The sequence below is a fragment of the Falco punctatus genome, assembly GCF_963210335.1.
Source record: "Falco punctatus genome assembly, chromosome: 4".
In the NCBI taxonomy this organism is placed as follows: Eukaryota; Metazoa; Chordata; class Aves; order Falconiformes; family Falconidae; genus Falco; species Falco punctatus.
Genome location: NC_137583.1, coordinates 19,608,279 through 19,636,050, shown reverse-complemented (window position 1 = coordinate 19,636,050; position 27,772 = coordinate 19,608,279). Strand labels below are relative to the sequence as shown.

At 41.9% G+C, this 27,772-nt stretch overlaps 1 protein-coding gene across 13 annotated transcripts in view; it reads left to right on the top strand.

Annotated features, from left to right (window-relative positions):
- FOXP1 (forkhead box P1) overlaps nucleotides 1-27,772 on the top strand; it is a 387,112-nt gene that overhangs the window by 96,334 nt on the left and 263,006 nt on the right. Inside the window, exon 2 of one of the 13 annotated variants that reach the window (XM_080382585.1) lies at nucleotides 18,283-18,411. The exons of the other annotated variants lie outside the window; for them this stretch is intronic. The gene's annotated coding sequence lies outside the window, so the exon portion shown is untranslated. The remainder of the gene's footprint in view (nucleotides 1-18,282; nucleotides 18,412-27,772) is intronic. 13 annotated transcript variants of the gene reach the window in all.

Genomic DNA, 27,772 nt, shown 5'->3' with positions numbered 1-27,772 from the left:
GCCTGGGAGCTGGTAACTTCCTCTAGCATGAGCTGATTACTTTCCAAAACTGAAGGACTGAGCTGTTTTGCTAAAACAATTGCAAATTAAAATTGTAAACTTTTGCTGTTGCCATATTTTTTCACTGGCATGCTGTCAGTGTGCTGTGTCTTTAATTTGGTGAGAACACAAATCAATTAGGCTAACCTATGGTGATGCAAAAACTGGGGGGGGGGGGAATAAAATGTGCTGTCTTGACTCGATACGTGGGTCCCAGGGTTTCCGTCCCAATTATTCTTACTTCTTTTACCTAGCTAGAGCTGGATATCCTGCAAAGAGCAGTGCTTTGTCCCCAGGGCAGAGCTCACAAAAACCAAGGGGTAGAAAGGCAGTGCGGAAGGAAGCACTGTCCAGCCTGCCTCCCTCGGAAAAACTGTAAGTTTGGCTTCTGGGTTTCATAGTTTCATGATTAAAGTAAGAAAGAGCTGGGGAGGGGATGTGCTAGGGTGGGAGTGTGGCTGCACACCCAGGAGCACCCATCCGGAGCTGATGCTCTGCAGGCTTCTAGCAGATGCCAGTGGTTTCTGAAACTAAACCCTGAGCTTGGAGTTTCTACTGCTCTTAATTATGGCCATGATTAGGTCATTGTCTTCCCGAAGTTGAATAGGCAGATGGGCCTGTGTTTAGAGGGTGAGGTGCTGTTTATTTTTGGAAGTTGTGCAAACGTTTAATAGGTTGTTCTGAAATCTTGGATTTTAAATGCAGTGTTCTTTCAAAGCAACTTGCTGGGAAAAACCTGCAGTGCAGTTCTGTCCTGTACTGGATTCTACAGAAAGTACTGTACTAAATGAAAGAAGATGTGCACTTAACTTTATGGTATTTTTTTGTTGACTCTGCTGAACTTCTTTATCTAGAGCCTTCCATGTTGTAATAACATTCATAGCAAAAATAGGCACTTAATATTAAGATTGCAGAGAACTCTGCCAGTTCACCAGAATGAAAAGCGAAGCCCATCTTCAGTAATATGCATTGCAGAAATCAACTGGGGAAGATCCTGCATCTGGGATCTGGTCAGTTCCCTTCTGGTGGTTCAGAGGAGTGTAAATTTTATGCTAGCAGCAACAGCTGTACTTTGGGGCTTCTGCCAGAGGAAGAGCTTTATTCTGCATTGGGAAGAGAATGCCCGAGATTTGTTGATTAGTAGGGGAGGGGAACACAGTCCGGTGCAGCTGATAAAGTAGTCTCAATACATAATTAATCACAAACACACTTTGATCAAGTCTAAAACTCAGTCCTGTGAAAGGAACAGTGAGATCTTAATTTGTCATATTTGGTGGTACAAATTTTAATAGGTAGGTGAAAGATAACTTTATCTAATTCTATATCTAATTTATAGCCAAGATATTGGAAGTCTCCAGGTACAGTAGTGCTGAAATTAGGCTGGACCCGCCATGGTGTAAGGTGAGGGGGTGGTGAATGCAGGTAGCGTCACTGCAAGGCCTCCTAATTTAGAGGCAGGTTTAATAAAAGCCAAATGGAAATTAAAATATCAGACTGTGAACTAATAGTTTAACATTTGGCTGAGTCTTTATCACTTTCCTCCCCCAACTCTGGCTTTTGTCAGATTGCTCATAATTTCAGTCTCAGTGATCTGACTCTCTGTTGTCTTTTTTTATAAGAATGGTGAGGTGAGTGTGACTGAAAATACAGAATATGCATTAATATTTCCTGTGCCACATCAGATCACCAAAATGACTAAAGAACATCCTGAACACTAAAATTCTCAGCACATATTTTCTGTCAACACTAATGCTGAAGTGGAATTGCCCCAGCCAATCAGACATGGGAAAAATGCTGACTTACTGACCCAGAAAAAGCTGTATTTCCCAATTTTTGCGGTGTCTCTGCTCTGGTTGTCAAGGAAAGGTGTCTAGAGTCAGGATCTGTGGTAGCACAGTGCTTGGAATCCCAAAGGCGCTTCAGGCACGTTGATGAGCATGTTAGGAGAACCAGTGCAGAGTCCTAAGGGTAGTAGTAGCCATGGGAAGCAGGCGTTTTGCCAAAGCTCTGCTAAATATCTCTCTGCCTTGCTGGTAGAAATCATTCATGCTTTTTGGCAATGACTGTTGCAGTAGTATCTGTAGCTGGTTTTGTGATGCCCTGTCCATTGATGACTGCTTGCAAAAAATAAAAATGTAAAAGACTTGTGGAGTTTACCAAGTAATTGCTTGCTGAGTACTTAACAGCTGCTCAGTAATGTTTTCGAGAGCATCCTGGCCCTGTATTCAGAAAGATCTTTGATGGAGAACTTGTTCTCTGGGGTTGTTTTAATTAACTGTGGGCTCTTGACAGCCTATGACGCTTTGGAAATCTGTGCTGGATGTCCAGGAGGGCCATGGCCGAGAGCTGCTGGCCCAGGGGAGTGCATCAGTAAAGGCTGCACGGCGTGCAGTAGGAGGGCATCGCGAGCTTGGGTGAGCTAAAGTGGTCAAGAGTCCAGCAAAACAGAGACCCTGTGCAGTTCCCCGGTTTTCAGATCTCCTTTTTCCCCCTTCTTTATACCCTTCCTCCTCAGGACCAGCACTGGCAGGCAGCTGGCTGTGTGTGCCTTGGTGCAAGGTGGGCTTTGGGTGCTCTGAGCCATCCTTCTCCTGAAACCAGAGGTGACTTTAGAGCACATCTCCGTGCAGTTGCCTTAGCATCCTCGTTGCAGGACATGAGCACCTGCCTTATTGCACTGGGAACACTGAGGACTGGGTAGGTTGCCAGGCACCTGGAAAGGTGCCAGCTGCCTCTGTGGGCAGCATCACCAAAAGCAGGAGAAAGTAGTGGGCTCTGGGCTGATCACCCAGGGTGGTGCTGGACCCTGCCCAGGAAACGGTCGCAGGTGCCAGAGTCCCTCGATGTGCAGCCCTCAGGTAGCTATTTGAGCTTGCTGCCTTCCTGCCCCCCTGCTTCTTTTTTTTTAACCCACATTAATTTAATTATTTCTGTTCCTGGAAATTTCTGTCCAGGATTTGATTGTAAGAGCTGGGTGTCTGGAAGATTAATTTGTCCTTTTGGACTGCAGATGGACCGTTACTATTTTATAATCGTTGACAGTGGTTGTAAGTAGTGGGGAAGGATGCAGTGAAATACAGCAATGCTGACAGTGTAGAAATAGTGCATCTTCTTGTTTGATATTTTGATAGAAACCTTTTATCACTTTAAAACTGGCTGTGTATCAATACGATATGTTAAAAACAGAAGTAGGAAACTGCAGGCTTTTAATTTGTGCCATTTGAACCCTCTTACCTTGGATGAATGCGGCGTGTAAATTATAGTTCCCATGAGGTAAAAATCAGTCAAATGCTACTTAACCTTTACTCTGCCATGTTACGTGTTCCATTTGTGCTTAAGAGAATATGTGCGTACGTTTTCATCTCACTGCTATGTGGAATCATCCTTAGGGTTCCCGTAACGGCACAGAATGTGGTAGAATTTGGATTTAAGGTGAGCAAACCCACTGTCGTTGTAGAGGTCTTACATCTGAAGTGGTTTCAGAAATTTTGTTTATCCTTCAAAGGTGAGAAGCTGGAAGAGGTTTTCATTCAGCATGCCCACAGTGATTGCTGCTGATTCTAACTGGTTTATTTGCCTGGTTACGCTTGTGCTGGGTATTCATGGCTTAGATTGGTATTTTTTTAAAGTTGGTCTTCTGCAAAACATGTTATCTGTGTTTCTTCTTAGTTGTTTCAGGAAAAAATATTCAGCTATTTAAGTTCTTGAATATAGAAAGCAGCTTCTCTCCATGCTAATTTCCTAGTAAAAGAATCGGAAATTTGTCAGCTTTGATGCTTGACATGCCAAATACCTGACCGAGAGCCCACTAAATTTCCTAGAAAAAGTTGTATTTTGACTTATGTGTTTGCATCAGGTTTATAGTTCTCAATGAAGCTTGTGCCTAAGACTGCACTCACACAATTTACCGAATGATATTAACGAAAGTCTGAAAAAATGTACCTTGGCAGTATTTAGAGGTGCTTAACTCTTCTATTTTTGGAAGAGCAAGTTTTTCATAATAAAAAGCAGAAAAGAAATTAAAGATGTTTTCCGAGTGAACATTTTCACTTGAAAAAAAAACCCCACAACAACCCACCAGTGAAAGAAGACAATTGGGGAAATGAGAAATCTTTTTTCAAAACGGCCAACTTCAGAGTCTGTACAATATTTGCATTCTGTTAATTCAAGGGCTCCTGCAAAATAACAATAATAATAAAAAAGTTATCTCTTCATTGGTGAGGTGTAGTGATTACAGTGGAAAAAGATGTGCTTCTGCACTGGGAACCCCAGCTCACAGCAGACTGCCTCTAGCCAAACAGTAGCTGCAGCAAGAGAGGGGTGTTACACCCTCACCCCCGATGCCCCTCGTTCTGCTCACCTGCCTACAGTGGAGACTTCAAACTCTAAAGAATGCCACTTTTTTTTTTTTTGGGGGGGGAGGTGGCATTTGTTTTAAAATGGAAAAAGGAAATTAAATTCTTTCTAACATGACATGGTTGGAACAGCAACAGGGAAGGGAAATGTGCAAGTTGGCGTGGTTTGTAATGCTTTAAGTTGGCTGCACTGGATATCTTATATATTTAATTATATACATTTGATACCATACAGAAATATTAAATTTCGTACTTAAGAGGGACAAACAAATCTAAGAAATGTATTACATATGTTCAGTGTGGCAAAATAAGAGCCCATGGAGGAAGTTTTTGCTTTAAGCAAGCTTAGTCTTAATCATAATGATTCATGTATACAGATTCAAATCCTGTGTGTTTATTTTAATGCCTTTTTTTCTCATTCGTAGGGCAGAATTCTTGCTGATGTCTATGCCTGGGAATCTGCAGGTGTTTACCCGAATAGAAAATGAGTAAAAAATTAGGGAAGGACAAGAGAGTTGCCTTTTTTTGTGTAAGTGTACTTTGAGTAAATAAAAAAATACTTCAAACTGCCTCAAAGCAAGGAGTGAGAACAGCGTGCTGGATTGCATTTCTCCTGCATAGCCTTTGCATGCTTTGGAGAATTTTTGCAAACAGTCTGGCTGGTGTATTTTATCTCTAATACGGAGCAAGAGGCTTGATCAAACCACATGCTCCTCCAGGCCAGAAGCTTTTTGTTGTGGTAGAAAAAAAAAAAAAAAAAAAGAGAGAGAATTAAGGGGAGAGAAGGAAGGGACTTGGAAAGTCTGGAGTATACTTCTATAACTCTTGGGGAACCGTGCTGAGAAGAGTATTCTTATTTGTAGAGCTGAGAAGAAAAGTGAAAATTAAATGTAAATAGTTCAGAACCACTTTGATATAAAGAGGTTTAACTAAAAGTGAGCCCCATTTAAATAACAAAATAAAAATGCTTGTAAAGTGTGTGTTTTCAGGAGTTGTATTAGAAGCAAAAGTCTAGCTGACTCCATGCGGTCGTCAGATGTGTAAATAATGAAACTACAAAGTGTTACTTTCACTTGTGGACAGTCCCTAATTTTCCCTCAACCTCTCCAAAAGCCTAAACAAGAATAGAAACAAGTTTCAAATGTGAAAAACTGAAACTTGGTATTTATTGATGCTTCAAATATGAAAACAGACAGCAATACGGGGAAGTAGCTGGCTCTGGGGAACAGTGAAGGACAGAATTGTCCCTTCCTAAGGCAGCAGCTCAGCCAAGCCCCCGTTAGCAGCGAGGATAAACCGTGGCCATTGCCAGGTTGGTACCTTCACAGCTCAGTCAGAGTCCTGTTCTGCACAGACTGGCACAACACAGGGACCATCAGATGATGCCGTTGTCAGTGATCTTAATAAAGGACTTGAAAGTTGTGGGAAATCCTTAGTCGTGGGGAAAATGGCAGCAGCTTATTGATGGGTGGGTATCCAGAAGGTGCCACAAGCATCAAGACACCTGGAGATCCAGTCCGTGACTGTCAGTCTGTGTCTTTCTGCATTGCTAATAATGTTTGCAAACGGAAAAATCATGCACAAAAACTCTGGGGTGAGCCGGTCACAGGCACTGGTCACAGCAGGGATCTACTGAGCTTGTGGCGATGGGCCCTTTGAGGGGGTACTGTACTGAGAGAAGGGTGGTCTTAAAAATGCAGTGGACTGGGAACCCAGTACTCTGGGTTCCCTGCAAAACTGAGTTTAAAAGTTTACTGAAGGTTTTTAAAAACCTTTTGTTGGGGATGACGTAAGAGCATAAAGTGTTTTTGGATGAAGAATTATCAATGGATGTATTTTTTTTTAAGAAGCAGCTACGCAAGAAAAAATGTTCTTGATTTTTATTTGTCACATGTCTGAAAAGAAAACCTGCAGTGGAACAACTGCATTAAGTGCAGATCAGCGATGAAGTGAACAATTTGACTCGTATTATTTTTCTCCTGTAAACGTTTTGTTCCACTTTGTTGGAGTGCAGTTTCAGCTGAGCTTGTTTGTATGCACAGACAGGGTAGTAGTGAAGTTGGGAAACCATTTGACCTTCTGATCTGTGTAATCACCAGCAGGGGCACATTGCAATATTGGTATGACATGGCTTTAGGTGGTTTAGTAACGTAAATGAAGCTGGTAACATGAGCTCACTGTATTTTTCAAATATGCTTATTTTCTCTAGCAGTTTCCTAGGTATTACACATAAGCCAGCTATGCAGCTGGACTGGAAATGCCTTCTGGAGCTTTGCAGTTGACTGTGGGTTTTGTGTGTTTGAAAGCTCTGAGAGACTGTATTCTGAATAGCACACCCCCTATAAAGGAATAAGTATGCTCTAACATTTAAAGAGCCTTTCGATGGCTCAAAGAGAAAGGTTATGGTGACAAAATTCCAAGTTTTGTGGCCAGGGCAATATCCTTTGGCAGAGGTGCGTAGCCACATATGTACAGTAAATGCAGCTATCTTTGGGCGTCTTGGTTATTTTGGGAAAATGTTCAGACAATACATCAGTCTAGTTTTGAAACTGCTTCAAACATTCTACCACTGAAACCTCTAAAGCAAATGTTACAGAACATGCAGCTTGTCTGTTTATCTTCTCTAAGACTATGTGAAGTCATATGTGAAAAGCGATAAGAATCACAGTATCTCCTTTGGTTGCTCAACATGAGAAGCTGAGGAGGAGACAGTCATCTAGAAGACATTCTTCAGAATAGCTGCAGAAGAGATAATCTGTCTCTGTAGAGAATCAAAGGTGGGATTGTAGTAACCCAGGTAGGTAGGCAGGGCCTTTCTTTTAAACCTGGCCTAGCAAAAGTGAGCGCTTTGGTTTGGCTCAGCCATCAGTCTCATGTTTCCAATGTTCTGGAGTTTGGTTACTACCCTGTGCTGACATCTGTGCTGCTGTTCCCTTTATTACGGTTGCTGTCCCAGGGGCTGGGTGGGTTGTGCTCCTTACTGCATGTGTGGCAGCAACGGGTGGGAAACTCGCTGGTCCTGAGAGCGTTCACACTGGTGCTCGTCCACCCTGGCAGCTCACTGGGCACATCGGGTCAAACGTGCATAAAGAAAATTTACCAAAAGGTAAAGAAAAGTTGATTCCTACTCTTTATATGGTTTCCAAAGGCAGACTAAAGCCCCTGTACCAGTAAAGTGGTGTTTTTATGGATGAAGCGGATTCTGCACAAACCCCATGGCAGAGCCTGGCAATGGAAGACCAAGGCATTATCCTCAGTTGCTGCCATTCCATCAGAGAAGAGGTCAGCATCTTCTCTTCTGGGGAGCCATAGGGTCCAGTGGATTCAAGTGGGAAAAGATCCCTTGTTTTTCTTTAAATATTTTATTTATTATGCCCCTCAGAAAGCATCTTTTGTATATGAACTCACTTCATTCCTCCTGTGAAGGTATGAATCCTAAGGATGTGGATAAGACTAAAGTGGAAAAGAAGAGCATGTAAATCGTTTTTCATAACAGAAATACAGCAAACAAATGTTCTCAAGTGCTTGAGTGTGAAATAAACTGAGGACAGAATTTAGGCATAAAGCTGCACTCTCCTTCCTGAGGCAGGGAGAGCCTCAGCAAACAGGGTTTCTCCATCCTGGGAGGTGCCTTGAGAAGCTCTGGGTACTGTGAGCTTCAGAGAGCACTGGCTGTGTGGGGTCTTGTGTTGGTCCAGGGACTCAAGGCCAGAGCCGAGTCAGGCATCCAAATTTCCTTTGCCTGGTGTAACCAGAAGTGGTTTATTCCCGTTATGTTTTACATAATGCAGTAGCTAGGCTATTCATTACCGGTCTTACTTTTCTTGACACCTTTAGAGAAGTGGCGTGTAAAACATTTTAATATCAACAAGTGTTGCTTTATGAACAATAGTAAGTATTATTATTATAATGCCAAGTAAACCTATTGACCCCATTTCAAATTTACTTCTGCGCCGCACAATCCATAGTCATGCTCTCGGAGAAGCTGAAACCCTTGTTGCAGCTTGTTCTCCTCCGCATAGTGTGGCGTGTTGAGGGGTGGGTGCACAGGGCAGTGTGGAGGGGGGACTCGGCCGCTGGCTGCAGGAGTGGGTGCAGCTCTGTGTAATGCGGCAGTGGGGAAGAGGCAGTTGAAGGTGTCAGGTTGCTGCCCAGCTGCTCCCTTTGCTGGCAGGCATAAAAAGGACAGCGGTGGAGCTGAGGTTCTCCAAAGAGACCCTTAAATCATGGGGTAGCGTGAGGGATGGGATGTACACAGGCAGCGAGGAAAGCATCTAACAAATAGGGTGCAGCGAGACAGATAATCCTTGCAGGAGCATCCAGGTGACGGTGATCCTTTTCCTTATGGTTTAACCACTGCTATGGTGCACCAGAGCCAATGGGAAGTGCTTATACGGGGGTTTTTCTTTATTTTTTTTTTTCCTCTGGAACTCTTTCCCTGGTGTTTATGATCTGACAGCAGTAATGAGTCACTGTATCAAAGTTGCGGCCAGGAAAGGGGGGAAAAAAGTGTATACTGAATGCTGAATGTCATGGACTGATGCTGCATATGGCAACACAAATAAAAGCACTGTATGGTTAATGATGTGAAATTTGGCTCTGTAGCTCTACTTGCAGAACATACATGCTTTCAAAAAACTTAACAAGTAAGATCTATTATTATTTTATTTATAGGAGAAAAAGGGGGGAGGAAGATTCTCTTGGTCTTATCCACATGCACTGACTTCCGTAGTAACCTCCGAAATGATGGGTTGGGGAAAGATGAATGTTTTTCAGTTTTTGAAGTTCTTAAGCATTGCCTTAGATACATGATTTACAAGTAGAGGGGTCTTTACTTTTTGTTGGCATGGCTGTGAATGTGGTCACTAGGGTTTTTTTGGGTTTTTTGGCTTTTTTTCCCCCCACTTCTCTGCTTTGTTGACAGCCAGCTGGCAAAAGTGGCTTCAGAATTGGAACAAATACTCCCAGGTGTTTACGAGCTTCTCTGATCCCTTTGTCTATATTTAATCTAATCTCAAATTAAATGGATACTATTGATTCCTTTTAAATGTGTATGAGTTACTCAATGTGTGGCGAAATGTTATTCTTCTCTTGTGTGAGTGGAGCATAAAAGGTGAAAGTATACAATTAATTTGCCTGCAGTTTCTTGAAAATTGTATGCTGGATTTCTGTGAACGCACTGTATGGAACAATATTTCAAGCAAATTATTGTTATTTACTGTGGATTTTGCCTGAATATTTAAAGTCAACAATTATGCTTCCTTTTGGTACTTAATGGCTTTTTATTTTTAGAAACCTGGCCAATTCTTTCTCTGAGTTGGTGGCCCTAATACTGATCTTCAGAAAGCATTAAGTAGTGCACGGAGTGTAACTTCATAGTGCTGTTATTTTACTGCATCAATGACTATATACATTAAGTTTAAAGTGTTGATAGATTTGATGGGGACATTAGGAGCAAGTTGCAGATTCCACACCATGGGTGAGAGCCTGTTGCAGGGTGGTTGCTGAAGCTGAATTGGTGGATTATGTGAACAATGTGGGTGATGCTGGCTCCCTCCTTCATGGGTGCAGCCCATGGGGTAGGTACCGCTCTCCGAGGAGAGCAAGGTTGCCAGCTGTGGCGCAGCTAGCCTTGCAAGCAATCTGTTGTAAGTCCCAGTAAAGGTAGTGGTGTCCCCCCACCTGCCCTCCCCACAAATGCACGAAGAATATCCTGAGCTCTTTGCAGGCATGCTGCTTTCTTGGCGCCTTCACATTTTAATTAAGTGCCACCAGTTGGATGGCCCTTGAATGATGGAACGTTGTGTATTGTGCTACAAAACCAGAAAGGCCGGCACAGATGGGGTCCTTGTGTTTTCCTGTGCCTTGCCACTATTACGTGATTATTTTATTTTGAATTTTTTTTTCTTCTCTCCAATCCTAGTCATCCTTGGGTGTGCATGACACATGCCTGCCTCAAGTACGTGTGAGCTTAAGTGGTCACTGCCTCTGGTTAAACATCACTGTGATGTCCTTGAGATCAGCGTTAGCTGTCTACTGCCCTACCAAACTAAATTCCTTGAAAAAGCCACCGGAGGGGCTGTACTTCAGTGTTTCTATCAGGGCCAGAATTTCTCACTCATTTTCAAGACAAAAGATGAGAGATAGAGGGTTATTAAGTAGGTGTGTGCATTGTAATGGATGATTTTTCTGCTTAGTATAGACTATCCCCATGGTCACTTTACTACTGGTTCTTTTAGGCTTTTGTTAAATGCATTAATTGGAGGAGGCAATGTCCTTGATTCATTGCATTGGATTAGACAGACAAACCTTGAAGTAGTCTTGTCTTTATGTCTTGATTTGAGTTATATAATTAAAATTGCAGTTTCCTTCCTGTGGAGTTCCTTTCAATGTGAGCTCTCTTCTCCTAATGTGCAGTAAACTGTGTTTACAGTGAACTGGAAAACAAGATTTGGTAAGCAAAAATTTTTATACCTGGGGACTTGATCCGTAAGTCAGAAACTGGTTTTCAAGGCGAGGAGTTGAACATTGGATGGTCCAGCCGTATTGAAAAAGCTCAAGGTGTGTTGCAAATCAACAAGTAAGAAGTGCTGTCTTGAAAGACCTTGGGTTTCGGTTCCCTTTTGAAGGTAAAACAGTACATGCAAGACTGAAAAATGTCAGAGCAGTCACCTGTCTCAGCAAGTAAATTGGAAACCCACGGTGGTAAGATATTCAAAGAAGCATGGGAGGTACTGTCCTGGGCACAGTGTAGTTTATCTAACCTGTCAGTCAGGTTCACCGGGCAGTTTCAGTCCTGAGGTGGGACTAGATAAACAGAAAACAGATTTTTCTGTGAGAACGAGACCTTCATTTGAATTCTTCAGCGAAGCCTGGCAATTGTTACGACTGTCAGCGCTTCTCGTGGCTGCTTCTGCAGAAAACAAGAGATGGTTCCTGGGGGTTGGAGCCTGGGTTGAGAAGGAGCTTGGATGGGGTCTTCTGGAGTCTACTTCTGTAGAGTTTTGTCATGCAAGATACCCAGAGCTCCTGTAAGCCCATGAACACCTTTGCTTCTTACTTCTTTATTTAGCTGTCTTTGAGAAGCTCCAGGGCTCTGGAGGAGCAGGCTGCTGGGTCACTGTGGTTCTCCTTCTCTTCCTGTAAGAGACCGCAAGATATAACAAAATGTTTGAAGCTTGAGGTGGGGGCTCATTCCAAGGAGCACCATGGAGCCTCACTCTGCACCTTCTCCCAGCACAGCCCCTCAACGTCTGGTCCATATTTGCGTTCCTAAGTAAAAAACGAGGGGGGTGGGGGTGGGGAAAGTGGCTCCTCAAAGGGGGAATGTTAAACTGTTAATACTGGGAAACTTAGAAACAGTTTATTTTTCTGGGGGCTGGTAGTAGTTCTCAGCAGAGTTTCCTTAGCTGCACGTGCATGTTTTTAATAGACAGCTGTGGCATTTTTGGAAATCATCTACAGCTTTGCACTCCAGGTCAGTCAGACTGTCGCGCCAGGTCAAATGAAAGTCTGTCTTTTCACTTTTTGAAAGTGCCTAAATGTAAGCAAAAGGTCCCTGTAACCCTTGTTAAGGATAAAAATCCAGCCCGCGTTTTCCTGTGGAGGCATGTTTCTAACCACTTTATTAGTAACCTGAAGCTGTTTGTCTTGAAATCTTCCTGTTTTGTCCAGTAGTGACTGTTTGCTCACTTCATATTTTTCCAGACAAGGCATTTGTAGGTGGTTCAGAGCAGAACAGGCAGTTTGAGCGATTCTCCCCAGTTTTCATACACTGTTAATTTTATTCAGGTTTGCAAAAAATGAAAGAATTTAAGGAGGAAAAAGAGAACAAAATGGGGTTGGAGCATTTTCGCATTTTTTCTCCTCATGGTTTAGGTGAAAGGCTTTGAAAGAATAAATTCTCAGTGCCTTTCTTCCACCATTCTTGCAGACCTATGGGAGATGTGTCCTACCAACCTGCTCTCCCCATCAGCAGCACATGTTGCAAGAGTGTAGGGCTCCCCTGCAGCGTGGTGCTGCTCCCAGGTAGACAGCAGCAAGTTCTGCTGATGTCAGACTACTGAACATCTCCATTATTTTATCCCCCGCCTCCCATCTTGCTTCAATCCTTTTATCTTAGCCTCATGATTGCTTATTGCCAAGCCTTGGGACAGTGAGATCCCTAGGAGGGAAGGGTTAATGTTGTTTGTTTGTAGAAGAAGGGTGGGGAGTGCTGCAGCTAGGTTGAGATAAAAGGTACCACCGGGAAGTGGTTTTCTTGGCTGGGGAAGGTAGAAATGCGTTTAGCCTTGTGACCCAGTTGACTGTCTCCAAGCTCCATGCTGCTGCAAGGTGGTGAGCCCAAGGGCAAGGTATTCTGTGGGTTTTGGTGTGGAAGAGTTTCCCAGGAGTTAGTGTATAATTTTCACTCAAAGGCTCGTCTCTGTTGTTCACACGAAGAAAGTCCTTTTGTTCTGGCCCTACGTCAACAGACCTTGTCCCAAGTGTCCCCACAAAGCCCAGCCACTGCTGCTCGGTTCTGTGGGCCTGTGGCCGGCAACATGAAACTTGCATGATTTGCAGTTTCTTTCCAAGTAAAAGTAATTATTTTTGTCTAGGTAAGCACCATGCAGTGTCACACACTCCTCTTTCTTTGGACTGAAGCATTCTTTTTCTCCCTGGGACTCTGCAGAATTCCAGTATTGAATATATTTTTGCTGCAACAGCATTTGGTGTAAACACAGAATGGGTGAGAGACCACCTAAATCATGAACTTGGGGTTTTTTTTTTTGGAAGTATAGGTATTGAACTGAGTTGTCTTTTATTCAGCTGCACGCTCTCAGGCCTGCTGGTGGCTCTCCCATCCAGCCTGTACCAGCGCAGGCATTTATTTAATTTGGGATGCATCTGCAGTTGTTCATAGCATCTCTGCTGCCTGATGGCCTGCTGTAAGGGGATGGTTTTGGTGGAAACCTTGCTTCCTCCAGGTTATGCTCTCAGCAAGCTACTTTGTCTTTCTAGTGTGAATTTGGCCCTGCTTGGAGGTACCTCGCTGAGGTAAGGGGTGGAATGATGCTTACCAGGATGATGGCTAAAAGTAGGTGAAGTTTTGTAGTCATGGTTAACAGGAAACGGTGGAGACTGTAAAAAAACCCAAGAACGAAAGCAAGAGTGGGTGTTTGGATATCTTGAGAGATGGTTTTCCTTTGGCGGGATGAGGGGGTGGGGAATACACCGGCCAGAAGGAGGTTCAAAGATTGAGAGATAAACTTTCCAGAATGGCACCTGCACGAATTTGGGGCACCGTAGCTCTGGCTGATGTGATAGTGCTGTATGTTCATTCAGTGTGTTTCTTTGGGGTCCTTTGTGCAACTGGTTTTCACAAATGCGGAAGGGAAAATGGGCCTCTCTTTTGGATAATACAATAATGCTTTCTCAAGTGATGTTTTTGTGTGTTATGGGTGCTTAAGGAGCTTCACATTTATTTTACACCACAGGGATTCATAGAGCTGGTTGCCAAAATACGGCAAATATAAGTTTTTTCTGACAAATGCTCAAACCCACATTGGCTTCCATGGGGAGCAACCTCGCTTAGTGTTGGAGGGGATAATAATCCTAAAGTGTGTGTTGCAAAACCAGGGGTGATTTGGTTTGGAAGCCTAAATAAATCTCGTTATTGGATTGGTTACGCAAATGTAAAGTGATAGGTGATAGAAATGAGCATCCCTTTGGGTGGTTTGCAGCTTTCTTGAGCTATGTCTACATTGCTCAGCAATGTGTAGCAAAAGCAGGGGGTCTGTGGAGGGAAGGAGCTGGTGCCGTAGACCTGGCATCCACCCCGTGAGCTTTCCAGGGATTTTATGGTGGCCCAGACTCGATCTGGTCCTGTGGATTGAGAGCCTGGCTCTGGGTAGGGGCTAGGAGGGATGTTCCTGGTCTAGTTTCATTGGAGGGGAATCCAATTGATTCTTGCTGCGACTGCTCTGTGATGTGAATTAAAGTGTTTTAAGTGAAGCCTAGTGCACTTTGTGCCAAAGGCACTCCCTGGATTTGAACTGAAATGGGAAAGGCACCTTTGGAGCCTGTCACTGCCGTGGGACTCCAGTGGCTCTTCACGTGTGAATACTCCAGCATCTGTGCTGCTTTAAATGACACCTTTGTTCTGAGTGAACTCTTAAACTTCCCATGTTTATATTTTAATTGCTTTTAGAAAATTCTTAAATGGTAGAAGAGCTCTTTCTATTTGCGGTATGCTGTTTTCCACGCCATACAGGGTAGAGATGTGAGTTTCTCAAATTCTTTCCAATACCAAAGTTTCTTCTTTACTTTTTCATTGCCTATGTAAACGTTATTCTCTGAGATCTTTGATGATATAATATGTACTTACATTTCAGAAAGAATCACTTCTGTGAAAATTTAAATAAATAAATATAATCAGCGAAGCATCATAAATAACTTTTATGTCTAAATCAAGCTATTAAAAGCTTTTTTATTTTTAAGTAGATAGGGGAATAAAATAGCTGCATAGTTCATAAAGTGGTATACTATTGCTGCCTGCTGTGCCCATGAATTATGCCAGCTTTTTACACTTGTGAAGTAAAAAGCGGATTAGAACTGTGATCAATGTATTATCCTATATTTCTTATTGTGCATTATATTTCCTTTTTGAGAACCTTTGTAGACTAAATGGCTACTAATGACATAATTGCAATTGTTTGTCACCACCATAATGTGTGATTTCCTATCTCATCATGAAGATGTAAGTTAGATAAAGGAGGAGTTTTGGCAGGAAGACAAAGTGCAGTGATTTATTAAAGACCAGATGTGGCTGTTAAAAGCTTTTCTGCAGAAGGCTCAATTGAGTGATGTGAAATAGGAACGAAAGCTCCGAACACCACAGTCAGTGAGTGGTTCTTGGTGTGAGTGACACAGTTGCTCATAGGAGCATGACAAATTAGCGGCATGTTTTATTGTTGTGTACAAATTTATGTTTGAATTTAAACAGCATAAAAAGTTTAAAATTGCTTATGCCGTTAAAGTGGATGTTTAAAGGAAATAATTACGTTGAAACAGAGTGGATGACTTGGAAAACCTTGCATTCCATGAAAATGGCTCAAGTTCGTATTAAGGCAAAGAATCTCAGGTTTTTGAAAGAGGGGTTACTGAGGCAATTGACAACAAAACAAACAAAAGCCAGTGTGGTGGACTATTAATAAGCTTGTTTTGATGCAGGCAAAATACTAGTGTAAATCAGCCTAACTGTCAAAGTCAAGCTGAGGACAGGGTTGCCTTGCGTCCCCCCGCAGAGGGTGGTCTTTGCACATCCTTCCAGAATGGGTGGATGCTCTTAAGGATGGAGGAGTGAGCACAAAGCAGCCGCTGAGCCTGGCCTTAATGTTGTGTGCTGGCTGCGGGGAAGTAAGGGGCAAAGCCTAAGAAAGGGCAATTAAGGAGGAAATAATTTGTTCTTTAGCTCTGAACTTTTGCACTGAGCAACTCGCTGTGTTTGCAGGGGAGCTGTGGCCGGCCCCTGTCCCACGGGAACGTTGCTACAGTGCTTTTCCCGGTCCTTATGCAGCGATGCCTCTTTGCTTTTTTTCGTTTTCATGTCTTGTTGTGCAGTTGGCTGTGGCTGGGACTGCTTTCCACTGCCGCATTGGCAGCGTGCTGACCTCCCGCTGACACGGGTCCTCCTCGGGACTTGGTGCTGGCGGGAGCTGCTGCAGGCTGCTTGCGCTGTTTCAGACTTGGGGCCAAGTGCTGCCTCTGCTTAATTGTCTGTACCAGCTTATGTGTTTTGAGACATGACTGGTTTTGGTCTACTTGCAACTGTAATCGTGATATACATCTATTTGTCTGTTAAAGTACTGTTGTTTACTGATAGCGATTAACGTTAATAATTGTGAAGAGATCAATAGTGATGTGAGACTTCTGAAGGCAGAACACCTTGTCTTTTGTTGCTCTCAGCTATTACTCTGATATAAACTCACCAAAGCCAAGATATTCAGGCTGGGAGATGGAATGATAGTTTCAATACCTCTCTTGCCCTTATTTATTTTAGGGATCTTTACACTTACTGTCTTGCTTAGACATGTCTTGTGTCTCGCTTGCTAGACGTGGCAGGTGGTTGATAGGTGGTGGGGAGGGAACAAGAGAAATGTTCAGAGAAACAGCTTCTGATAAGCAGCTGAAATGCTTATAGATGTGTGTTGTGGTCTGGTAATTCTGCTGAAATTTCATGAAATCGGTTTTATTTGAAGACTCCAGAGTTGCTCTTGGTTAGGCACTTTCCTGGTTTTGCAGCTTACTGTGATGCTGGTTTCCACTGACTCTGTACAGCCCAGGAAGTTTGGAAAGAATATTAAAATAGAATAAAATAGAATGCAGCCTTTTTGTGAATCTCTCATCAGATTTTTGGCCTAAGATTTTTTTGAAATTTTTTTCTTTTAATCATTACTTTATCTGAACTGGCAAGCCCATCCCCTTTAATGAATAGGGTTTAAGCTAACTTTGAATTTCCTGTCTTCCTGTTTAATCCAGACCTTTATCATTGCTAGCAGGCTAGGAAAGTACTATTGTCTCGGAGTCTGGGATCACCAAAAGTCCGGTTTGGACACATTCAATTTAGTTACTTTAAAGTAGCATTTTTCAAATGAATTTTTGTTTTCTTCAGTCCTTTGTGTTGGTGTTTTTCCCCCTCCCTGTTCCCAGCTCAATCAGAATCATGTGGTGGTGTTTTCCAAATGAAATGCCCTTCCCCCCACTTTAAGCCCCTCTTGCTTTCCTGTCCTACAGAAATACATCGTATTGCTGCAGGCGGCGCAGATTGTCAAAACTCTACGCTTGGCACTGCAGTGATAGAAATCAACCTGAAATACCAATCCTGGACTGCCTTGCAGTGTTTGCAGCGGCAGGCAAACTGGTTAGCGTGGAAAAGTCTACACTAAGAGAGTACAACTAGTATTTCTTTGTTACCTGTGAGACTTCTGCCTCATTGCCTTTGGTTACCCTGAGGTGAATGGGCAGTCAGAACGGCTGATTCAGAGATGTGGAGGTCAAGGCAGCGCTGTGTAAGGTCTCTGGTGGCTTCTTGTATTCCCATGAGTGTCTTGGGTGTTGCAGTATTTTCTAGCACAGTCAGCTGGAGGCATCTCAGCCCTTGGATTCAAAAGGGCAGGGATCAGACAAACCTGCCTCTTCCCAGTCAGGTTCACTAGAAAATGTCTTTTGGAACAGATGGAGTAGTAGAATGAGAGAAGTCCTTTTGGCGTGAAAGCAGAAAGGAGTCAGTGGTATTTGGGAAGGTCTGAAATAAACAAAGGGAATTAGCTATCTGTAAAAAGTGGATTGTTTTCTTTTGGATATAGCTGTCCTGTAGTCAGCAAGGCATTGCCCCTTGCTGGGGGTGGAGAGTCCACTTGAGGACATGCAGCTGGAAGCTCCTGCCTCAGTGGTGTAGAGGAGAAGGCTGTTGGACTGCCTTGAGTTACTGGAAAAGCCCAGGAGGCCATGATGCTTCTCTGAGCCAAGGGCCCACGGGTGGGTAGCGTAGGAGGTGTGGGCCTCCCTTTGGGCAGCACAGAGGGAACTCGTCACTTTGGTGGCTCCAGCAGGAACGTCCTGATGGAACAGAAATGCTCACTCTTACAGTGTCATGTGGGTGCCTCTGGGGTGGGTGGATGGGTTCAGGTTGGATAGCCCAGACCTCCTGGGCAAACCTGAAATCTCAAACTCCAGTAGTCTTGCAGAAAACAAACAAAAAACAACCCCAAACAAACAAAACCACCCAAACAACCAAACAAAAAACCCCAACCAACCAAAAAAAAACCAAATCCCAGAGCAGTTTTATGACTGTTGGAGCTGCTTCCAGTGTTACTGAAATTTTGCCTTTCTTATTTCACCTGAGGTGAGAAGAGATGGTAAGAAAGCACCGCACATGGGAGGAGCGGGGCTGTCACAGCTAGAAATGGAGCACTGCAGACACCACTGAACTGTGTAACCCCAAATAATAGCTGCATAGAATTAATGAGGTTGGGTAAGAATGAATTTTTTGAGCAAAATTTCCCTGAGAAAGGTAATCAGTAATATTCTCACTGCTTGTTTTTCCTTGTTTTGGTGTCCACTTCTGTGAATTTGGTAACATGCTTTGTGTGTAGAGCTTCTCAGCTGCACTGAAGTCATTCTGTATAATTTGTATTCATTGTTAATTTTAGTAACTGCGCTGAGATTTGAATTACGCTAATCAACTTTTCTTGTAATTTGTATAATTTACATACTGTACACACACTGCAAATGCAGGACTCTGATGCAAAACAAAGTTTAATTAGTGTAACATGGCTACATCAGCTTTCCAAGTGATTGATTTCTGAGCATGGAAGAGATCTGTAGCAGCAGATCAGTACACAAAAATGTCCAGCGTTCACGTAGGCTCCTGATCAGCTTGAGAAGAATACAACCAGGACCATTATTTGTAACCAGCACTGTTAATCCATCTGTTGACCCCCCCTTCCCCAAATATTGATTTGTGTGCAAGAAGACACTGAAGTTTATGGATGTCTTGGTTTCTCAGGGTGCTTATGTAGCTCCCATTGATCAAAGGGGTTGGAGGACGCTTCTCCTTGGGTGCAGTGTTTGTCATCTGCTGTGGTCCTCCTGTCCTGTCTCCAACAATGTATCCCTTAAATGAAAGATCCCGTAAATAAACATCTTAAAGATGTTTCTCTTGCTCTGTGGAACAGAGATTGCCCCCTGAAAGATGTGGCCATTGATGTTCAATGATGTGCCTGTGGACAGTGTAAGATTTCAGAGGCAAGAGTTTGAAATGGGATCATTTTAAAAATGCTCAAGTTATTTGTGGTTCCTGCCTTTTAACCTAAAATCACTTGCTTAGTACTTGTGATTTTACTTTCTTAGTTTTAAAAGTGTGTTTCTTTCTCTGGTTGTCTTCACTTCACTGCAGAGGTCTTTCCATAAGACAAGACAGACTGGTTACATAAAGGCAATGAAACTGTTCATTTGACAGAATTTTGACAGATCTAGAAAACAAAAAACTTGGGGCAAGAACAAAATAATTTTGCCTGCCTTGGTTGAATGTGCTTCAGTTCTTGCGATCTTGGATGGCATCTGCAACAAATGAGAATCTGCTGAGCTTTACTTTGAGTTCTGAATTTATATATATATTTATTTATTTTAAAAGAGAGTATTGATCCTTTAGAGCAAATAGGTTTTCCTTAAAAAAGAAGTCCTTATCTGAATTAACAGGTGCAAAGCTGGTGAGAGAATGGTAAATGTGAGAAAATGCTTCGCTGGGGTGAGAATTACTGTCAGTCCAAACCATACCTGGCTGTTAGACTCTGTTTCTACAGCTCATTTGCTGCTAACTAGTAAGTCTCATCTGTGTACTTGCTCTGACTTTTGTGCAGTACTTGTCCAGTTGAGGTCTGTGAGATTATCTCCAGGTGTAAAGCCCAGCCCGCTCAAAAATCTCTGTGGACCTGGAGCTTTATTTTCTCTCTGCTCAGGCACCTTGGGTCTCCTCCTCGGGAACACTCTCACCGTGTCGGTTATGACTTGAGAGCTCTCCTCTGTCATCCTTTCAGGGCTGTTAATAGCAGGGATAGGTTTTAATGTCAATTTTTGTAGGGATTATGTTAATACCGTTGTTATCTAATTAGCATCCATCGTACATTTGTATATGACATTGGATGGGCAAGTGTAAATGAAATGGACTCTGAACGTTTTATGAGCTGTTACTGTGAAACTACTTTACTCATCATTACTTAAAAGCCAGAGATTTGGCCTTAGGTATTACATCATGTGAAAACCAGTAGACAAAAATGGTGATCAATTTTTTATTATAATAAAGTTTTAATACGAGGCATTTTTAGATATGTGTCATGAATATATGAGTCATGTATTTCACACCAAACCAAACCTATTATGATTATATTTCTACTTCAAGGGGTTTTCAGTATTTAAATACTAAATTTAATTCTATGGTTAAAAATGATTCATATGCAAATCTATTTTTATGCTTTATAATTAAATAAGAAAATATTGCTTGTACCTACACTTTTACTATTCTGGGTCGTATTATAATTATTTCTTTAATTTGACCCATAAAAACAGTCCATTTCTTCATTAGTAAATTACAAGGATATCGCAACAGAAAAATGAGTTTTGAAGGTGTCTTACCATATCTAATGGGAATTTCAGTTTGGGATTTTCTCATTTCTTTCATTTGTTCTTTTGTAAAACACGAAGATACTTTCTAGGTAAATTAATCCCTTCAAAGGAGCAAAATAACTTCCTTTTCGGAAAGGGTTATTAGAGACTTATTCTTTATAATCTTAAATACCACTTGTGTTAGGCTGAACAATGCATGAAAAAATTACACTAGTTTTTTTTTTTTTTTTTTAAAAGGAATGATTACCAACCAAAGCCAAGTATATTACAATTATGTGATCATGGAAAAGTGAGTTTTCTACTGGGAAAAACGTGATCTAGATTCCCATGAAATTTCGAAGTTTAAGTATTTTTGTAAATTAGGTTGTTCCTAGTTAAACAGGTGGCTTTAAAGGCTGGTTTCACTGTTGTTTTAATCATAGTTTAGTTACCATGGAGAAATATGCAAGTTAGCATTTATACACAGAAGTGAAATTTATGCTGCATAGATAATAGCCTAAATTTAGCATGACTTAAGTTTACCACTTCCTTAAGAAAAAAGATATACATGTTTTATTATTATACTATCACACTATCAAGAAGTTAATTTCTTTAAAACATTTTAAGATTTAAAAGTCAAATTTTTTTGTCCTGAAACGAACACTCTTTTTTTTCTCTCTCTCTCTTTTTTTTTTTTTTTTTTTTTTTTTTTAAGCTCTAGTTTGGATTTATTTTATTTCCCTCTCATTTTTTGGCTGATTTCTCAAGATTTAGTTTTAGATGAGTGTGTGGTGTAGAGCTGGTCTTAACTGCACAACTGGTGGGCTGTGGTTCAACAAGAGCCTTTGCAAGAGCAAAAAGTGTGTTGTACAGTTTATTGAGGCATTTCAGCTGTTTGACCCATGGTTTATCAGAATGGAGTTTTCAGTTACTGAACTCAAACAATACTGGGAGAGGGAAGAAAGTGGCGAGAAATCATAACATTGTGTCTCAGAATAGAGCCTGTCCTGGCTTAGACAAGCCTTGGGAGCAAGTGGAGATGCTGAGTGCCTTTGGCTGACCTGGAGAGCTTTTTCCTCTCACCCAGCTGCCCTTCCGAATTTAAGATTATTATTTTTTTTTCCCTGTGTTTTTAACAGTCCTGTCTGTAGGACCTCGCGGCAGAGTGAAGTTTTCAAGGACAAATGTAGTAAGAGTAGCATGATCCAACAGGAGGTCCCCCAGCACACCGAGTGCAGCAGATCCCTTTCAACACCAGCTGTTCTCACAGATATAGATTGCTGCAGTGAAATTTTCTTAATATAATTCAGGAAGCTCTAGAGAATTCTCCAAAACAACTGTGCCAACAAGGAAAATGTTGAATTTTTCATCAGCTGCCCAACGCTGAGAGTTAGTGGGCAATCCGTTCATTCATGACCAGATGTTCAGTGTAGTAACGCTCTGCAGTTAACTTGAACCTTGTGGCCTGTTTACCGTCGGTTGCAAGGACATTGGCAGCAGCCCGGCGCCAGAGGATTGTGGCCTGAGAAGGTACAAGATCCGCCTGCGTGTCCGGGGCTGCCTGGTTTTCCACCAGTGACCAGACAAGGTAGGGAGTGATGGAGGAGGGAGACGGTGCAGCATCAATCATCGCAGGGGCCTGGCGAGAAGCATCTTTATTTTGCAGCTCTGTTATCAGAGAAGAGCTGACAAATTTTTATCTTTCCTTTTTCAAAAGGAAAGATTAGCTTTTTCTTGCCATGCGCAGGGGGCTAATGCTGAATGTTGTGTGTCGTAACTTTTTTTATTTTACCCTTTTTTTGTGACAAAGTTAGAGGATGGCAGGTGACTGGCGACTCTGCACAGCTGTGTGCATGTGCATTGAGGTGGGGAAGGTCAGGGTGGGGGTAACTCCACGTCAGCCCCATCTTCGAGCTCAGCTGAAGCAGGAGAGTTGACTCCTGAGTAGACTTGTCTGTTTGCTCAAGCTCATGGTTTCTTTCATAAAGATGCATTATGCCTTATGCCATTTCAGTGTGTTGTGTTAGGCACTAGTACACAGAAAAAAATAGTATTGAGTAGGAGTTCTGGAATAAACAGTGTGATTTTCTACTTTGAAAAGGATTCTTCCTTTAAATGATTAACTGTGTTTGAATCTGGGTGTGCCAGCTGGCTAGAAGAGGGAAGGCAGGATTTGATAATGTTTAGTTTTTTCTTAGATGTTACAAGAATCTTAATTCCTTCCTTCATTGTATTTCAAAATAATATAACTATTGATTTCAAAGTGGAATTGTCGATGAAACTGCTGTTATCTTACACTGTCACAATAGCCGCACTTTCTCAGGTTTCTTTTATGAGCAAGGGGAAAAATCCCTTTTCTGTAAATGCAATAGTTCAGGCTTTTAACTTTCAGGCATGCTCTTGAGGAGGAAAAATCTCTCATATACATGTTTTCTGAAAGTGATAGCACTTCTAATACTGTGTGCAGCAGGCAGACCAGATGGGGATGCCACTACCTGCACTTACCCTGAAGAAACAGTTTCCCAGCTCTGCACAAGTACTTGTGTGAGTAAATGCACACCCGTCTTACCTAACAGTGGTGTGACTGTCACCGGCCATGGTAGGACACCCGTCTTAACTGTCATCTTCGTTAGAGCTGAACCCTCCCAGTAATTATGTTTGCTTTGGCACGGCTTTCTGGCTCTAATTTGTCAAGTTGCAGTGAAACCCTCCCTTTGCATTTCCTGCTCAGGGAGAGGAACCTTGTTGCGTATTGTGTTCAGCCCTGGAAATTCATCTTTATTGTGCTTATGAAGCTGAGCTTGACCTGTCCTCTGAAAGGGCAGGGGAAAGTTTTGCAAACAAGCCCCCCCCGGCTTGTCTGCTTGGAAACAGCAACAAGAAAATAACCTAAACCATAAACTACAGGATTAAAATGAGGATAAATAAAAATAAAAGTTCAGTTCTCTCTCTCTCTTCTGTGCTCTCCCTTTTTTTTTTTTTTTTTTTTTTGAAAGGAAGGATGGCAGAATAATAGTCTTGTTTCCATCGATGATAACTTGCTGATAGAAAAATGAGAACAAGTTTACAGTAGCTTTGACATCAGTTACCTTTATTCAGCATGCTCCAGCTGCATTGAGCCCTCAGGAAGCCTTCACCATGCACACAGTTTGTTCTTGGGTGTGAAAGCAAACAGTATTTGAGTTGGCAGTAACTTCCCTTTTAGAGAAGTTTGCTGCCTCGGCAAGAAACCGCAGCGTGAGCTTTCTGCTGTTGAATGTTTCCACTGGCAGGATGGCCTTTTTCCACATTTCCTTGGTTTAAGGAAACAGATTTTGAACTTTTTTTTTTAAGACAAAATGCCAACATTTAACAGCTGGAGTTAGCATATAATTTATGGTTTTCACTTTTATGCTCTTTTGGATCTATAAAAATTAAAAATCTGCAATTATTTTGAAGTTATGCGAGTTACTGCAAAAGTGTGATTAAAAAGTCGAACCTCTGTTACGAGTATTTCAAGAAAGTCATTGTTATCTAAACAGTTATTCTTAATTACTCTCTTTAATGACTTTTAATTGTTATAATTTACTTCTGTTATTACACCTACCATATAGGTGATATTTAAGGAAGTTCTTTGTTTCCCCACTTTGATTAACAAGGAGGAGTTTGTGCAGTTGAAGCACATATATATCTATCTATATATATAGATATATTCATTATTCTTGCATGTGAGCTTTTTAATCTTCCCTCTCCTGTGTGAGTCTTCCCACTGTGGCAGCTCCTTTTGGAATGTTGATGCAGGTACAGCAGACAGGCTTCAAAGCTGCACCTTGCCAAGTTGTTACTCACTAGCAAGAAGGGCTCTTAAATCTGGTAATAAAGATATCCAGATGCTGAATGGACCCGGATTCACCTCCATTTGCTCCCTTTTGGGATGGCCTCTTTTTCTTCCAAGCTGAAATTCAGCGTGCGCTGCTCAAACTTTAAAATGCCTCATATTGGCTACAAGTTTCAGATCCCAAACTCAGCAGCTAGAATTAGAAACAGATCAGATGCAGGAAATTAATGCAGTCAGCCAATAAATTATGGAGCAACAGTCGCCATAAGTACTGTGATATTTGTGTTCTGTCAGTTCAGGGATACTCATTGTGTTTTGCTGAACATCACTCAGCTAACATCTGTATAAACACCAAGAATACAGCAAGATCTTTAAAAAGCAAATCAGCCCCAAGGAGTCTTTGCTGAAGGAGTTTCCCTGGTTTCGCAAGCTAGTAAAGAGGGGAGGGGGGAAGGAGAGGGGGAAATGAGAAAGTAAATATATTATGTACAATGCTGTTCATATTAAAATCACTTAATTTGTATTTTAGATTTAGGAGCAAAAACATGTTGTAATGATGAACAGCAGTGTTTGAGAAATGTATATTTCTTATTTTCAGAGACAGTAGCCGTTTGTCATTTTTATCTGTGCGACTTGTAGACTTGATTGGATTTATTATGTATGCTGCATGTTTATGGCGTTTTTATTGTATGCTGTTAATTTGTTGTAACTGCTGCCACTTTCTTGCCAAGGACCCCTTGAAAGCAAGTATGTGTCAACAGTTACCTTCCAGTTTAATAAACTTAATGCTACTTCTCTTAAGTTTGGTAGAGGCCGTGGTTGTTCAATGTTCAAGGTGAGCTTTTTAACTCTGTTGTAGCCAAAGAAAGTTGCTGTAGCTCAGGCACAGTCCTGCAGCATGTGTGTTTTGAAGTTAAAACACTGTCTTTAATTATCTTTGGTTTAAACTAATAAAGCATTGGTAGCCTGCAGATATGGTTACTGTAGTTTATGGCAAAGAAAGAAGTAGTAAAAAATATCTCAAGTCTGTTTTAAGTAAGCAGGTCAGTTGGCTTTTAAAATCAAATATAAAGTGAGTTTTAAATGTGGCGCTCGTAGTGACAAATAAGTTGATACCTTTTTATGTTTTTGAAACCCAGAAACATTGATAAATTATCCAAACAGGATTAAAGTATAGTTATTGGTAATAAAGCTGAACATATTTATATGATAAGGATTAAGCAAGATGAGACTTCATTTTCTGGGAAAGATGCAAAGACAAAAATAATCCTGAGAAACCAAATAATGTGCTGTGGATATATATTTGAGGCACAACTGGAGGTAGAATTAAAACAGTGGATTAAAGGTGCTTTGTAGTAAAATAATGCGTAAAGTCGATACATTTCATTTTCATTCTGTTTAATTTATTTGAGTTTGTTATTGCCTGCCGACAAATCTCACTGATGATTCCTAATCCGTGAGGTCAGCTGCATTATTAACTTTCTCAATAATGAGGTGGAAAATGCTCTGGAGAATGAGCAAGAGTCCTTCTAATGAGTGGAGACTGCCGTACGCTTTGTTGTGACCATGGGAGTGGGGCACCGGAGCCTGTGGTGCTGAGCGCCGGGTGATGGGTACCCTCAGGAAGGGGAGCTCTTGGTGAGGCAAGAGGTACTTCTCGCTGTGAGAGTGCTTGCTGTTGAGCGTTGTGATTTGGTGGCACCAGGTTTGTAAGGTGGCTGAATGTTAATGTCCGTGAAAGTCATCATGAACCAGAATAAGTCACACTGGAAGACAGTGCAGTCTTAGGGTCTATGGACACAATGTCTCTTCAAACCTGCAGATCTTATCTTGTCCTACAAGAGCCCCGCATTGAAACCCTCGTCCTGGAAAGGTCATGCAAGTTTTGCTTTTGGTGTTGGTGAAACCTGCCTGTTTTCATTCTTCATGTCTAAAGACTCCGTGGTTTTTTGCTCCATGGTGCCGTACAAAGCAGACTGAGATTTTGTTCAACTCATTTGTTCTATGAACTGGGTTTCGTTAGCTCTGCCCGTGTTTTGTCTCTGAGTTATTGTATTCACCTCCCGTTCCACCTTGCCCATCACTGTGTTCATATTTCATACTGTAATGGTTGCCCATATGCGTACTTGGAAGTAGCACCTGCTTTTTCCAGAGCCACAGTACTACCGAGGGAGATACCTGATTTGTAATCCTGGTTATATTAAAAGCTGATGTAATGCTGATGGGCCATATAGTGCAGATTCAGAAAGAGAAAAAACCCTCACTGAGTGATTTTGATATGCATTAAAAATATCCCATATTGCTAATATGTGCATTTGCACTAGCATGCACGTGTGTGCATGTGCCCTCTGCAATACTTTGACTAAGTTTTCTGCACTCACATATGAAGGGTGGAATCCCACCTGTGACAATGTAGAAAATTGACACTTTTCCTCCTTTAGTGCTTTTTCGTACATTTCCTTTAGCAATAGTTGTAGTTCTGGTATTTATAGGCAGTCTTCTTGGGCACTATTCAATAAAAGTTGTGGTCTGCGTTTATAGTACGGGGAGAGATACTTTAGTGTGCTTTGAATCGGTGTGCAGAGAGAAACACAATTCCTTCAATAAATAGATTACAACAAACAGTTTATCTGAAGAGGGGATGTTCCTGGTGGGATGAGAGGACCTGAATCTGTTCTGCTTTAGAACATTGGGTTGCAATGTGTCCCTCTTTGCCCTGGTGTGTACAGAAAAGAGGGCCTGACTTTGTATTTTGCTGGTTTGTATTGCGGTAGAAAAAACATACTTGTACAGTGCTGTGATTGCTTCTCCAATTAAGCTATACTTTATGTGTAGGTGACTTGTTACATACCTGGCTTCTTCAGCATTTAATTCCATGATTTGTGTTGGCAGGAATGTACCTTTGGAGTCTTTAGAAACATCGGGTTGTGCAGGGTCCAATCCAGAGCCCATCGGAGGGAGGGAATTGCAGCACCGCCCTGCACTCAGTGAGGTGGTGATCGAACTTCTGCAGTTTGAAATGGCTTTTTGCTCTTGGGTTCATCCTGTGAATCCGTGGAGGGATTCTCCCTCCTTCTGAGCACCCTCTGAGCGTTCGGAGTCCCTGTGTCTCAGCGTGGTGGGTACCCGCTCACGGCGACATCTCTCCATTTCCCTGGTGCCAGGGGCTAACTCTGCCTTGTGAGATGTTGCCCCACCAAACCCAACCGCGGACAGATAAACTGAGAAAATAGGTCTCCTGTAAAACATACAACTAACAAACATTGTTTGTGTAGCGCTTCCCCACCCTCGTGTTTAATTGTATAAATTAAATGTCGCGTCAGTCTGCCTGAGGTGTTGGCATCCTATTCAAATTTCAATTACCACCATTAAAGTATATTTACGCAGTGAACGAATATAGGGAGAACGTATTTAT